Source organism: Hyperolius riggenbachi, chromosome 6 (assembly GCF_040937935.1).
Source record: "Hyperolius riggenbachi isolate aHypRig1 chromosome 6, aHypRig1.pri, whole genome shotgun sequence".
Lineage (NCBI taxonomy): Eukaryota > Metazoa > Chordata > Amphibia > Anura > Hyperoliidae > Hyperolius > Hyperolius riggenbachi.
In genome coordinates, this window is record NC_090651.1 from 186,114,157 (window position 1) to 186,128,286 (window position 14,130).

The window sequence follows — 14,130 nt, forward strand, 5'->3', positions numbered from 1 at the left end:
TATGTGATGTTCTGGCACCTGCTGTAATGAGAGCTGGTCTTAAGTAAGGTGAGCATTGGGTGTGTCAGCAGATCGGCCTGCAAAGTCCCAAGCAGGTTGACCTCTGCTGGCAGGAGGTGGAAGTCCCAAGAAACTCCAGAGTCTGATGCCATCTGCAGGTAAGACTGAGGATTGCAAGTTTGATGACATGAAGTGCACAGCCCCCTAGTGGTGGATATAGAAAGTACATAAGTCCCGCACACACTGCCACCAGCAGGTAGATCAAGTCCTGAACAGGTTCCTAACAGTACCCCCCCTTTAAGGAGCGGCCTCAGGACGCTCCAACAACCACGGTAATCTCCAGAGCCAGAGTTGGTCTGAATCACACAGGAAGTACCACCACCAGGGTCCCCAGAGCCATCCTGATAATCCCCTGCCAATGCCGTCAACCAGGGTTGCAGGATACCCAGAATAATGGCTGTACTCCGAAGCATAATCCACAGGCTCTGAAACCAACACATTTTACCTAGACCCAGATACCATCTGCCTGTAAGAAAGTTTTTAAACTCCCAGAGGGCACTGGCAACCCCGATGGAGTCCTTACCAATGCCCAAGGGCCTGGCAACCCATCCTGAAGGCAAGAGAAGCCAACCAAGGACTCTCCCTCTCCTCCAGGGGTCACCGGATTCAGGAGAGCAGCAGAGGTCAAAGGGTAGGAACTCACAGTGAGGAGAAGCCTGGAGACAAGCCACAAAAAACTGGGGTTTCCTATACAGAACTGTCAACAAGGCTGGCAAGGCTAGCAACAGGAATGGCCTTATCCCTGGTAAGGGAACAGAGAACCCTGGGGTTGAGGATCCTGGGATGACAGAGGCAACTGCAGGCACCTGGTTCAGAAGCACTTGTTGAGGCTGGGAGGGAGTGGTAGTCATAAGTTCCAAACAAAAGGCAATAGCAGACAGGCAAACATCAGGTAGGACAGTAAACTGAAGATCACCTACCAGGAAGGCAGGCAGGGCAGCGGACTGGCAGGCAACAGACCATAGAACATCAGGTGGAAAAATGAGCTGGGCAGCCGACTGGACAACGACAGGCTGTTCAGCAGGAGTCTGTGGAGGCCGGGCAGAGGCAGCAGCAGGAGTCTGTAGAGGCCGGGCAGAGGCAGCAGCAGGAGTCTGTAGAGGCCGGGCAGAGGCAGCAGCAGGAGTCTGTAGAGGCCAGGCAGAGGCAGCAGCAGGAGTCTGTAGAGGCCGGGCAGAGGCAGCAGCAGGAGTCTGAAGAGGCCGGGCAGAGGCAGCAGCAGGAGTCTGAAGAGGCCGGGCAGAGGCAGCATCAGGAGTCTGTAGAGGCCGGGCAGAGGCAGCAGCAGGAGTCTGTAGAGGCCGGGCAGAGGCAGCAGCAGGAGTCTGTAGAGGCCGGGCAGAGGCAGCAGCAGCAGGAGTCTGTAGAGGCCGGGCAGAGGCAGCAGCAGCAGGAGTCTGTAGAGGCCGGGCAGAGGCAGCAGCAGCAGGAGTCTGTAGAGGCCGGGCAGAGGCAGCAGCAGCAGGAGTCTGTAGAGGCCGGGCAGAGGCAGCAGCAGCAGGAGTCTGTAGAGGCCGGGCAGAGGCAACATGAGTCTGTAGAGGCCGGGCAGAGGCAACAGGAGTCTGTGGAGGCCGGGCAGGTATGGTAGATGAAGGAGTAGGAATGGCAGATGATGAAGTCTGTAAAAACTGTGCTGGAGGCTGGAACACTGCAAACTGTGCTGGAGGCTGGAAATCAGAATGTTCACCAAATGGCTGGGAATGAGCACACTCTGCAAGTGGTTGAAAGTTTACAGATTCTGACAGCGGCTGGAGGGCTGCAGAGTCTGACAGCGGCTGGAGGGCTGCAGAGTCTGACAGCGGCTGGAGGGCTGCAGGGTCTGACAGCGGCTGGAGGGCTGCAGGGTCTGACAGCGGCTGGAGGGCTGCAGGGTCTGACAGCGGCTGGAGGGCTGCAGGGTCTGACAGCGGCTGGAGGGCTGCAGGGTCTGACAGCGGCTGGAGGGCTGCAGGGTCTGACAGCGGCTGGAGGGCTGCAGGGTCTGACAGCGGCTAGAGGGCTGCAGGGTCTGACAGCGGCTGGAGGGCTGCAGGGTCTGACAGCGGCTGGAGGGCTGCAGGGTCTGCAGGGTCTGACAGCGGCTGGAGGGCTGCAGGCATTGCAGGGAGATTACAGTTCATAGGCGTTGCAGAGATATTGCAGTCTGCAGGAGGATAACAGTCCATAATTTTTACAGGAGAAATACAGTTTCAGGTGGATTACAGTCCATAAGTTTTGTAGAAATATGGCATTCTGCAGGCATGGCAGGAAAAATACAAGTCATAAGCTTTGTAGAGATATTGCAGTCTGCAGACATTGTAGGAGGAATACAGTCTATAGGCTGTGCAGGCTGATTACAGTCCATAAGACTTGCAGGAGAATTACCACCTGCAGACATTGCAGGAGGAATAGAGTTTATAGGCTGTGCAGGCTGATTACAGTCCATAACATTTGCATGAGGATTACCACCTGCAGACATTGCAGGAGGAATACAGTCTATAGGCTGTGCAGGCTGATTACAGTCCATAAGACTTGCAGGAGAATTACCACCTGCAGACATTGCAGGAGGAATAGAGTTTATAGGCTGTGCAGGCTGATTACAGTCCATAACATTTGCATGAGGATTACCACCTGCAGACATTGCAGGAGGAATACAGTCTATAGGCTGTGCAGGCTGATTACAGTCCATAAGACTTGCAGGAGAATTACCACCTGCAGACATTGCAGGAGGAATAGAGTTTATAGGCTGTGCAGGCTGATTACAGTCCATAACATTTGCATGAGGATTACCACCTGCAGACATTGCAGGAGGAATACAGTCTATAGGCTGTGCAGGCTGATTATAGTCCATAAGACTTGCAGGAGAATTACCTTCTGCAGGCTGAAACAAAGTCTCTGCTGACAAGGTGCAAAATTCTGCTACTGGAGTGGCTGGAGGCAGGGCTGTTACAGGATTGATTTGAAGAGAAGCTGCTGGTAATTCAGGTTGCAGGGTGCATTTTGAAGATGCAGATTGCAGTGAAGACTGTATGTGGTTAATTGATGAGGTCGGAAAGAATTTGCGTTTATTCTTGAATGCCACTTTAGGTTTGAAGCAGGGTGAGGATCTAATCTGAGTAACAGATGCAGGCAACTGAAAGAATTTAGGAGTGGTTGCTATGAGCGATGGCAACATGGACTTTTGCGTAGTGACAGGGTACTCCTTAGACCAAGGCATGGATCTAATTGCGGTCTGAAGAGAGGCTGCACTCTTCCGGATCACAGGAGCAGGTAAATAAGTATTCTGGGAGGTTGTTGCTATGGGCAACGGGTTAGCAGGTTCTTTGGTTGTAGGTGAGTGCTGTTTGGCCTGGGTAGTGGATCTGATTTGAGTACATGCAAAGGCTGAGATATTTGGAGTCACAGGTGCAAATGAATGAAAGTCCTTGGAGGTGGTTGCTATGGGTAACTGGTATACAGGCTGTTTACTCATGACTAAGTGCTGTGAACTCTGGTCAGAGAACAGAGGAGAGGAGGTAGTGACAGGGTGAAAATCAGGGTTGTCACATATGAAAGATATTTTATTCCATGCACCAACTAGAGGAGCAATCATTTCAAAACTACAAACCCTCCTGTTAGACAGACACAAAACAGAGTTGGAACATTCCAAACGGAACTCTTTAGATTTGTTGGAATAATATTCAAAAAAGTAATCCTCATCATCCTCCAATAAATCAAGTAACATCTCCACCATTGTCAGATCATAAGGTGGATCCAGATCATTGCTAGTATAACCAGAAACTGACAGATTGCTCCAGATTTCTAGCAATGGCTGGACCTCTTGTCTGCAGAACACACCTTGCTGCACATTATCCTGCAGCTGATTGATCAGGTGGAGGAGATCATTCTTGGGATACTCAGAGAAAATCTGTCTGCAGTGATCTCCCTCCTCATCAGCCAGCAACATATAATAGTACATCTCACTGGAGTTCATTATGAATGACTGAGTGGATAAACTTCACAGACAGGAAGTTTTATCAGCCCTTTGATATATATCAAGCTGCAGTGATCAGAATGGCCAGAACATACTGTTACAAACCCCACAGAGCAAGCACAGGTGATCACTGTTTGCAGCAGGATATAACGAGGCTGAACACGGAAATAAGTGAATGGTGTTTATTAAGCACAACCACACAGTGTATATACAAACAATGAATAGTGCAACCAAAACCCTAACTAGTCTAACTAAGAAGTCATAAACAACTATACAATATATACACTTAATTGAGGAATACACACAGAAACAATATACAGGTATATATACAAAATACATACAATATATTTACACATCAGATCGCAGTACAAGATCGCAACACAGAAGCAAGGTCAGAGGCTAGCCATAAATCATATACCGGATAATCAGAATAGAACCAGGGATACAGAGGACCAGAAACACAGGAGACCAGAGTTCAGCAAGCACAGGGGAAGCTATGTGATGTTCTGGCACCTGCTGTAATGAGAGCTGGTCTTAAGTAAGGTGAGCATTGGGTGTGTCAGCAGATCGGCCTGCAAAGTCCCAAGCAGGTTGACCTCTGCTGGCAGGAGGTGGAAGTCCCAAGAAACTCCAGAGTCTGATGCCATCTGCAGGTAAGACTGAGGATTGCAAGTTTGATGACATGAAGTGCACAGCCCCCTAGTGGTGGATATAGAAAGTACATAAGTCCCGCACACACTGCCACCAGCAGGTAGATCAAGTCCTGAACAGGTTCCTAACATCTACAATTTCAGTAGAAGGACACAATCTGGGGAGATGGGGATGTTTTGGCCCCCGAACTAGACACTGATGCAAAATGCATGCAGGCTCATGCAGCCATTTGAGGAGGTGACCAACCTGGTGAGTCGCAGTGAAGGCACCATCAGCGACTTCATCCCGTACGCTTACTTTCTGGAGCGTGCCGTGCGTAGAGTGGTGGATCAAGCTGTGGAGGAGCGTGAAGAGGAACAGTTACAGCAGGAACAGTTGTGGGAGCAATTTACATCAGAAACAGATGTTTCCTCAACACCTGCAGCAGCACAGAGGGGGGGGGGGGGAGAAGGAAGAGTTGTGTGGGGAAGAGGAGTGAGACTCGGATGATGAGGAAGGTGTCTCTCTGGAGGAGGAGGAGGAGGCAGCGGCAGAAGAACCACCACAGCAGGCGTCGCAGGGGGCTTGTGCTGCTCAACGTTCCCGTGGTATTGTTCGTGGCTGGGGGGAGGAGGAGGACTTACCTGACGTCACTGAGGAAGAGCAAGAGGAGATGGAGAGTATGTCTGGATCCAACTTTGTGCAGATGGAATCTTTCATGCTGTCCTGCCTGTTGAGGGAATGAGTTGTACTGTGTGGCCACACTACTAGACCCTCGGTATAGGCACAAAGTGGCGGACATGTTACCAACTCACCTGAAGGCAGAAAGGATGCAGCACATGCAGAACAAGCTGGCAAGTATGCTTTACAGTGCGTTTAAGGGTGATGTCACAACACAATGGAATAAAGGTACCTGTAATGATCGGTGTAACACAGAGAGGGTCTGATTACCGGTGAACTGCAGTATCACCGAGAATACAGAATATACCCGATTATTGGTGATCTGCAGAATCACAGATAATCAGATATATCTACTAACCTCTGGACACCTGATATAACAAGTGAGTGTTTAGATGCAACAGTGTACTTTGAGTACTTCACCAGAAGTATGTTCCTTCCTCTGGCCTAGACTCTCCAGGGGGGAGGAGCTAGGCTGAGGGGAGGAAGGACAGAGCGTGAGTGACACCCAAGAGGGAGGGTGTCACTAACAGGTCTGGGAACTGCCTCTAACAGTAAGGCCAGTTCTCGAGGTCGGACAAGCCAGGTCGTTAACACACAGACAGATACGGTACAGATTCAGGAGACAGATACGGAATCCAATAAACAGGCAGGGTTTGGCAACGGAGTATCAGAATAGCGGGGTACAGAGTCAGGAGGCAAATGCAGAGTCCAGGAACGAGCAGAGTTTGGCAACAGGATATCAGAGATAGCAAGGTACAGAATCAGAGTACAGGAGGATAGTCAGGCAGGCAGAAGGTCATAACAAATAATACAGTTCAATATTCCTAACGCTAAGGTGTGAGGTCCGTGGTCGTCAACAGCTTTGGAAACTATGCTAGAACACAGATACAGACAAGGCCTGAGTGCTACCATGTAGTGATCACCATGACAGACAACCAGAGAATGACCAGCACCCAGTATATATACACCAGTGCTCTCCAGCACCTCCCTTAAGTGCTGGACCAATGAAAGTTGCTGCAATTGTCAGCTGACCGGCCTGGTCAGCTGACCCTCCTCTGACTGCCATAAGGCCTCTCTGCTCGCGCACGCGTCCTCCTAAACCAGTGTGGACTATCAGTCCCAGCCACACCAGTCATGTGTTGTAATGTTGTTGCTGTATGGGATGCGGAATCCGCTGCCACGCTGTCTGAGCGTGCAGCGTTTTCTCCGCATCCCGCCCCACTGAGAGAAGCATGCCTATGCGTACATAGACGCGGCGGTTTCTCCGCGTTCTGCTATGCCAGCCGCGGAAACAGCCTCCTCATCCTACGTCCATGCGGCGGCTTTTCCGCGTTTCTTCACAGTACCCCCCCGAGGAGTGGACTCCGGACAGCTCCTTCCAGGCTTCTCAGGATGTAAAGCGTGGAATTCATTTTTTAGTTTGTCAGCATGCATGCGACATTCAGGTACCCATGATCTCTCCTCAATACCATACCCCTTCCAATGAACCAGATATTGTACTGAGTTCTGAACTATGCGTGAGTCTAAAATCTTCTCTACCTCGTACTCAGGTTGGTCATCTATCATCACAGGAGGAGGAGGAGTGGGACCCACATGGACTGCTGGCTTAAGCAGAGACACGTTAAAGGATCTTACGCCACGCATACTGGCAGGAAGATCAATGGCATAAGTAACATTGTTGATCTTTCTAGTTACTGGAAATGGACCCACAAACCTGGGCCCCAACTTGGCTGAAGGCTGTTTTAAGGTTAAGTGACGTGTGGATACCCAGACTAAGTCTCCTGGTTGAAATTTCCACTCTAAGGAACGTTTTTTGTCCGCTTGACCTTTCTGACTTTGAAACGCCTTTTCCAAATTATTCTCCACGATCCCCCATACGTCCTTAAATGAGTTTTGCCAGGCCTCCAGAGCTGGAAACGGAGTGGAAGCGATTGGCAATAGGGAAAATTTGGGCAGCTTCCCAGTAACTATCTGAAATGGACAGAATTTCGTGGAAGAACTTTTCAAATTATTGTGCGCAAATTCTGCGAAGGGAAAAAACCTGACCCAATCGTTTTGCGCCTCTGCAACGTAACACCTCAAAAATTGTTCTAACGATTGGTTGACCCTCTCAGTCTGACCATTGGTCTGTGGGTGGTAGCCCGACGAAAATGACAGTTCCATGCCCATTTGGTGACAGAATGCCCTCCAGAATCTCGAAACAAATTGGACTCCCCGATCTGACACAATGTTTTCCGGAATGCCATGCAAACGGAAAACATGGATGATGAATAAATCGGCCAACTCCTGGGCCGAGGGGAGTCCTTTTAAGGGCACAAAATGGGCCATTTTACTAAAGCGGTCGACTACCACCCAAATGACCGACATGCCCTCAGACCTGGGAAGCTCACCCACAAAATCCATGGACAGGTGGGTCCACGGTTCACTCGGGATGGGTAAGGGCTGCAACGTTCCCACAGGTGCCAGCCGGGAGGGCTTACTTTTTGCACACACTGCACACTCCCTAACATACTCCTTGCAATCCGTTGCCAGAGAAGGCCACCAAGCGCACCTGGCAACCAGATCCTGTGTTCTGGAGGCCCCAGGGTGTCCCACATTTTTGTGTGAATGGAACATTTGTAAAATCTGAAGACGGAATGGCAGTGGTACAAACATAACCCCTTCAGGCTTTCCCTCCGGGGCGTCCTGTTGAAAGGGCCCTAAGGTCTCCGTCCAGTCTTTCCATGTCTCAGTTGTTGCTAGTATCAGTTTCTGCGGAACAATGGTCTCTGGGGTAGAGGGCTGTGCTGTCTCTGGCTCAAAACATCTGGACAGGGCGTCTGCCTTAATGTTCTTGCTACCTGGAGTGTATGTAATTATAAATCTAAATCTCGAGAAAAACAAAGACCACCGAGCCTGACGGGGGCTTAATCATTTAGCTCCCTCGATGTATTCCAAATTTTTGTGATCAGTGAAAACTGTGATTGTATGTTCTGCTCCTTCCAACCAATGACGCCATTCCTCATAGGCTAACTTGATGGCCAGGAGCTCCCTGTTGCCTATGTCGTAGTTTCTCTCTGCCGGAGAGAACCGCATGGGTGTAATCTACCCTGCAACCCTGATCGCTGCGACAGCACAGCCCCTACCCCGACCTCTGAGGCGTCCACCTCAACAATAAAGGGGTAAGACGTGTCGACGTGTCTTAGGATGGGTGCAGAGCAAAACAAGTCTTTTAACGTGGAGAACGCTTGCAAAGCTTCTGGAGACCAGTGGGAAGTATCTGCCCCTTTTTTAGTGAGACTAGTGAGGGGTGCAATGACAGTAGAGTACCCCTTTATGAACCTTCTATAGTAATTGGCAAAACCCAAAAATCTCTGAAGAGATTTCAACCCCACAGGTTGAGGCCAATCCAGCACAGCAGAGACCTTGGCAGGGTCCATCGACAGGCCCGAGGTGGAAATTATGTACCCCAAAAAGGTGACAGATGTTACCTCGAAGAAGCATTTCTCCAATTTAGCGTAAAGCATGTTCTGCCTCAGTTTGTCCAATACAATTCGGACGTGTGTCCTGTGCTCAGGGAGGTTGTTGGAAAAAATAAGTATATCATCCAGGTATACTAACATGAATTTGCCCAACACCTCTCTGAATACCTCATTAATTAGTTCTTGGAAGACGTCCGGGGCGTTACACAGCCCGAAGGGCATCACCAAATACTCGTAGTGCCCGTCGGGCGTGTTAAAGGCCGTCTTCCATTCATCGCCCTTTCTGATCCGCACCAGGTTGTATGCACCCCGTAAATCTAATTTTGAAAAGACTTTAGCGTTGGTAACTTGTGTAAACAGGTCATCTATCAGGGGCAAGGGGTAGCGATTCTTTACAGTGATTTTATTCAGGCCCCGGTAATCTATGCATGGCCGCAGACCTCCGTCTTTCTTTTTAACAAAAAAGAACCCTGCGCCAGCGGGCGACCGGGAAGGTCGAATGAACCCCTTGGCTAAATTCTCACGAATATACTCTTGCATGATCACTTTCTCTGGCCCGGACAAATTGTAAAGATGACCCCTTGGGGGCATACAACCAGATTGAAAAACAATGGGGCAATCAAACGGGCGATGTGGTGGTAACTTGTCAGCAGCTTTGGGACAGAACACATCAGTATACTCAGAATATTGTACTGGAACCCCCTGTAAATGAATCCTGGTCTGACCTAATGTCACCCTCCCTAAACACTGCTGGAAACAATGAGGTGACCAGCTGGTTAACTGCCCAGTGGTCCAATCGATCTGTGGAGAGTGACAGTGCAACCATGGCATGCCAAGGATGACTGTGGAGGTGGTCATGTGTAACACAAAAAACTGCAGTTTCTCTGTATGTAGTACCCCTATAGTGACTTCCACCTCTGGTGTCTGAGACAGCGGATGATTACTTTGCAGGGGGGAATCATCTACTGCCGTAACCTGAATGGGTGGTTTTACCGGGGTGAGCGGAATACCTAATTTCTTTGCAAATTCGAAATCCATAAAATTAGCTGCCGAGCCGGAATCAACAAAGGCCTCGGAAACCTCGGTTTTATCTTCCCATGTAACAGTACAAGGAAGAAGTAACCGTTTATCTTCTAGGGGTAAGAGACGCGCGCCTAGGGTGTTACCCCCTACAACTCCTAGGCAGTAGCGTTTCCCGACTTCTTGGGACAATTACGTACTCTATGACCCCCCTCTGCGCAGTAAAGGCACAGCTGCTCAGACATCCTACGTCTTCGCTCCACTTGAGATAGTTTTGACCGACCAATTTGCATAGGTTCGGGTGGAGGCGAGACAGGAGGAGGTGGAGTTACTGGAGGCGCAGCGTAGGACACCATCTTTACCTGACTACTACCCCGGGTCTGTTTCTGATAGCGCAGCCTACAGTCGACTCGAATGGCCGATGAAATGGCCTCATCGACTGTCTTAGGTTCAGGCAGACTTAGCATGAGATTGGAGACCTCATCCGACAGTCCCGATAAAAAGCAATCTAAGAGGGCATAAGTGCCCCACCTGGCTGAAACTGCCCACCTCCTAAATTCCGCTGCGTAATCCTCAACCGGACCCTTGCCTTGACGCAAAAGCTTGAGCTTCCGCTCAGAAGTCGCAGCAAGGTCTGGGTCGTCGTAAATTACTGCCATAGCTTTAAAAAATGCGTCCACTGACGTGAGGGCTAAGTCTCCTTTGGGCAAACTGTACGCCCACGTTTGAGAATCGCCAGATAACAACGTCTTAATAAATGTGACCCTTTGGGCCATTGTTCCAGAAGTTCGGGGTCTCAACTCAAAATAAGATAACACTCTACTTCTGAAATTTCGGAAGTCAGATCTATGACCAGAAAATTTCTCAGGTACGGGTAAACGTATATCAGAACTAGGAGGGGATCGCACCTCATCTACTGCTGTCTGGAGGGTTTGTAAAGAACCAGACAAGGCTTCAATCATAGTCTTGTGACTACCCAGCACTTGATTGATGGTGTCCACCGAAGTGGCAAGTGCGCCCAGACGGTCAGAGTGTGCGTCCATTTGTATTTCGGTCTGTCGTTCTGTAACAATCGGTGTAACACAGAGAGGGTCTGATTACCGGTGAACTGCAGTATCACCGAGAATACAGAATATACCCGATTATTGGTGATCTGCAGAATCACCGATAATCAGATATATCTACTAACCTCTGGACTCCTGATATAACAAGTGAGTGTTTAGATGCAACAGTGTACGTTGAGTACTTCACCAGAAGTATGTTCCTTCCTCTGGCCTAGACTCTCCAGGGGGGAGGAGCTAGGCTGAGGGGAGGAAGGACAGAGCGTGAGTGACACCCAAGAGGGAGGGTGTCACTAACAGGTCTGGGAACTGCCTCTAACAGTAAGGCCAGTTCTCGAGGTCGGACAAGCCAGGTCGTTAACACACAGACAGATATGGTACAGATTCAGGAGACAGATACGGAATCCAATAAACAGGCAGGGTTTGGCAACGGAGTATCAGAATAGCGGGGTACAGAGTCAGGAGGCAAATGCAGAGTCCAGGAACGAGCAGAGTTTGGCAACAGGATATCAGAGATAGCAAGGTACAGAATCAGAGTACAGGAGGATAGTCAGGCAGGCAGAAGGTCATAACAAATAATACAGTCCAATATTCCTAACGCTAAGGTGTGAGGTCCGTGGTCGTCAACACCTTTGGAAACTATGCTAGAACACAGATACAGACAAGGCCTGAGTGCTACCACGTAGTGATCGCAACGACAGACAACCAGAGAATGACCAGCACCCAGTATATATACACCAGTGCTCTCCAGCACCTCCCTTAAGTGCTGGACCAATGAAAGTTGCTGCAATTGTCAGCTGACCGGCCTGGTCAGCTGACCCTCCTCTGACTGCCATAAAGGCCCTGCCTCTCTGCTCGCGCACGCGTCCTCCTAAACCAGTGTGGACTATCAGTCCCAGCCACACCAGTCATGTGTTGTAATGTTGTTGCTGTATGGGATGCGGAATCTGCCGCCACGCTGTCTGAGCGTGCAGCGTTTCCTCCGCATCCCACCCCACTGAGAGAAGCATGCCTATGCGTACAAACCGCCGCGTCCGACGTTTCTCCGCGTTCTGCTATGCCAGCCGCGGAAACAGCCACCTCATCCTGCGTCCATGCGGCGGCTTTTCCGCGTTTCTTCGCAGTACCACTGCCAGTAATCCTTCACCCATGTCCACGCAGGCAAGGACCGGACGCTCCAGCGATCTCATGGTGATGTTGGACATGCGGACATTCTTTAGTCCAACGCCTCGCCTTAGCCCTTCCGGATCCACCCTCCACCAACGCCTGAACCGGCAGGTAGCTGACTACCTGGTCTTAAGTGTGGGTGTAGACACTGTGAGCAGCGATGAACCCTTGGACTACTGGGTGCGCAGGCTTGACCTGTGGCCAGAGCTGTCCCAATTTGCCATCCAACTTCTGTCTTGCCCTGCCTCAAGCGTCCTGACTGAAAGGACCTTTTGCGCAGCTGGAGGCATTGTCACTGAGAAGAGAAGTCACCTAAGTCACAAAAGTGATCAGTACCTCACCTTTATCAAAATGAATGAGGCATGGATCCTGGAGGGCTACTGCCCGCCCGAAGACTAAGTCAGTCCCCACACACAGCATCTCTGCCCGCAGGCCGCATATCTGCTACCGATTGTGCATATTGGGGTCATATCTGCTACCGATTGTGCATATTGGGGTCAAAAGGGAACCCGAGGTGAGAATAATATTGAGGCTGCCATATTTATCTCCTTTTAAGCAATACCAGCTGCCTGGCTGCCGTGTTGGTCCTCTGCCTCTAATTCTTTCAACCATAGACCCTGAACAAGCATGCAGCAGGTCAGGGGTTTCTGACAATATTGTCAGAACTGACAAGATTAGCTGCATGCTTGTTTCTGGTGTAATTCAGTTCACTACTGCAGCCAAATAGATCAGCAGGGCTGCCAGGCAACTAGAATTGTTTAAAAGGAAATAAATATGGCAGCCTCAATATCACTCTCACCCTGGGTTCACGTTAAATTACAGTTAGCCCCTCCCTCTGCTGGTCATGACCACGCCCATTTTTAGGTTGTAGCCACACCCATTTTTGGGGTCCAGCACCTGCATAGCACCCCCTAAAAAAAAATCCTGGAGCCGCCACTGATTATACCCAAATGATATCTGTTCATGGCAACTCCACAGAAAAAAAAATACAACCTCTCCCCTGCCACACTGTTCACCATATCTCCAGGCTGGCTAGCTGCTTCACTTTTCCTGGTAACTTTTGGGCAGGTTATTTCTGGAATCATCCTGTCCTGAGCAGTCAGCTGGAGATGATGTTTCACTTGAGTCCAGCACATGGCACTGTCCTTGCAAGTGTCCGTGTTCCTTCCTCCTTTGAGGTCGGGAGAGGGGAGATAACAACAGCAGCAGCAGCTGTCACAGGGGGTCAGAGGTTCAGGCAGAGGCATGGGATACTGTAATAGAGTCCAGCAGTCTGTGTGTCCTCTGTGTGTAAGTGCAGCATGGGCAGCATTCTTCCACAGGGCCCCTGTACAGAGCAGAGCAACTTGCAGATATGGAAGTCCTGTGAATATGCTAATGAGCTTTGTAAGCAGTTGCAGGCTGGCTGTGTTCAGCGTGCAGGCACACACAGACAGTTACTCTGCCAGCGAAATCTGAGGCTGACATCTGGGCCCTTGAATGATGTATGTCCCACCAGGGCCCCAAGCAGCTGCCTGAGGTGCCTGGTGGGTAATCAAGCCCTGAGCGTAGCTGAAACGCTGCATTTCCACAGCAGAACTATGTTTTTATAACCCCCAAATCCCAGGGAAAAAACACAGGTTGTGGATTTTGCTGCCCAAGGAGGCAGAGCTTTGTGCTGTAGCTCTGCCTCTGCTGGAGTTGATCTCTTTGTCTCCCCACCCCTGTCAGTGAAAAAAGACTGAGAGGGGCAAGGAGAGGTGGCGATCGGCGGACATTGACTCGAGTAGAGGCAAAGCTACTGTGCAAAGCTCTGCCTCTACCAGGATCCCTGAATTTTGCCCCGGGGATTTGGGAGGTATAAAGGCAAAGTTTTACCACAGGAATGCAGGAATGCATACTTCTTTTTACTTGCCATTTATCTTAAGTAACATGAGCATGTTACTTAAGATACAGTGAATGGCAAGTAAAAAGAAGTTTTGGGTTTTTTTGGTTCAGACTCTCTTAAACCACTTCGCATCCAGACCTTGTTCCCCTCTATGAACCAGAGCTTTTACGTTTTAGCCATGCCCCTTTTTATCAGCAATAACTTTATCCCTTCTCATGACACTTTAAT

At 49.9% G+C, this 14,130-nt stretch overlaps 1 protein-coding gene across 1 annotated transcript in view; it reads left to right on the forward strand.

The window, feature by feature from the left end:
* Window positions 1–14,130, forward strand: part of LOC137522100 (glutamate receptor ionotropic, NMDA 2B) — a 1,475,416-nt gene that overhangs the window by 708,976 nt on the left and 752,310 nt on the right. The window lies entirely within an intron of this gene.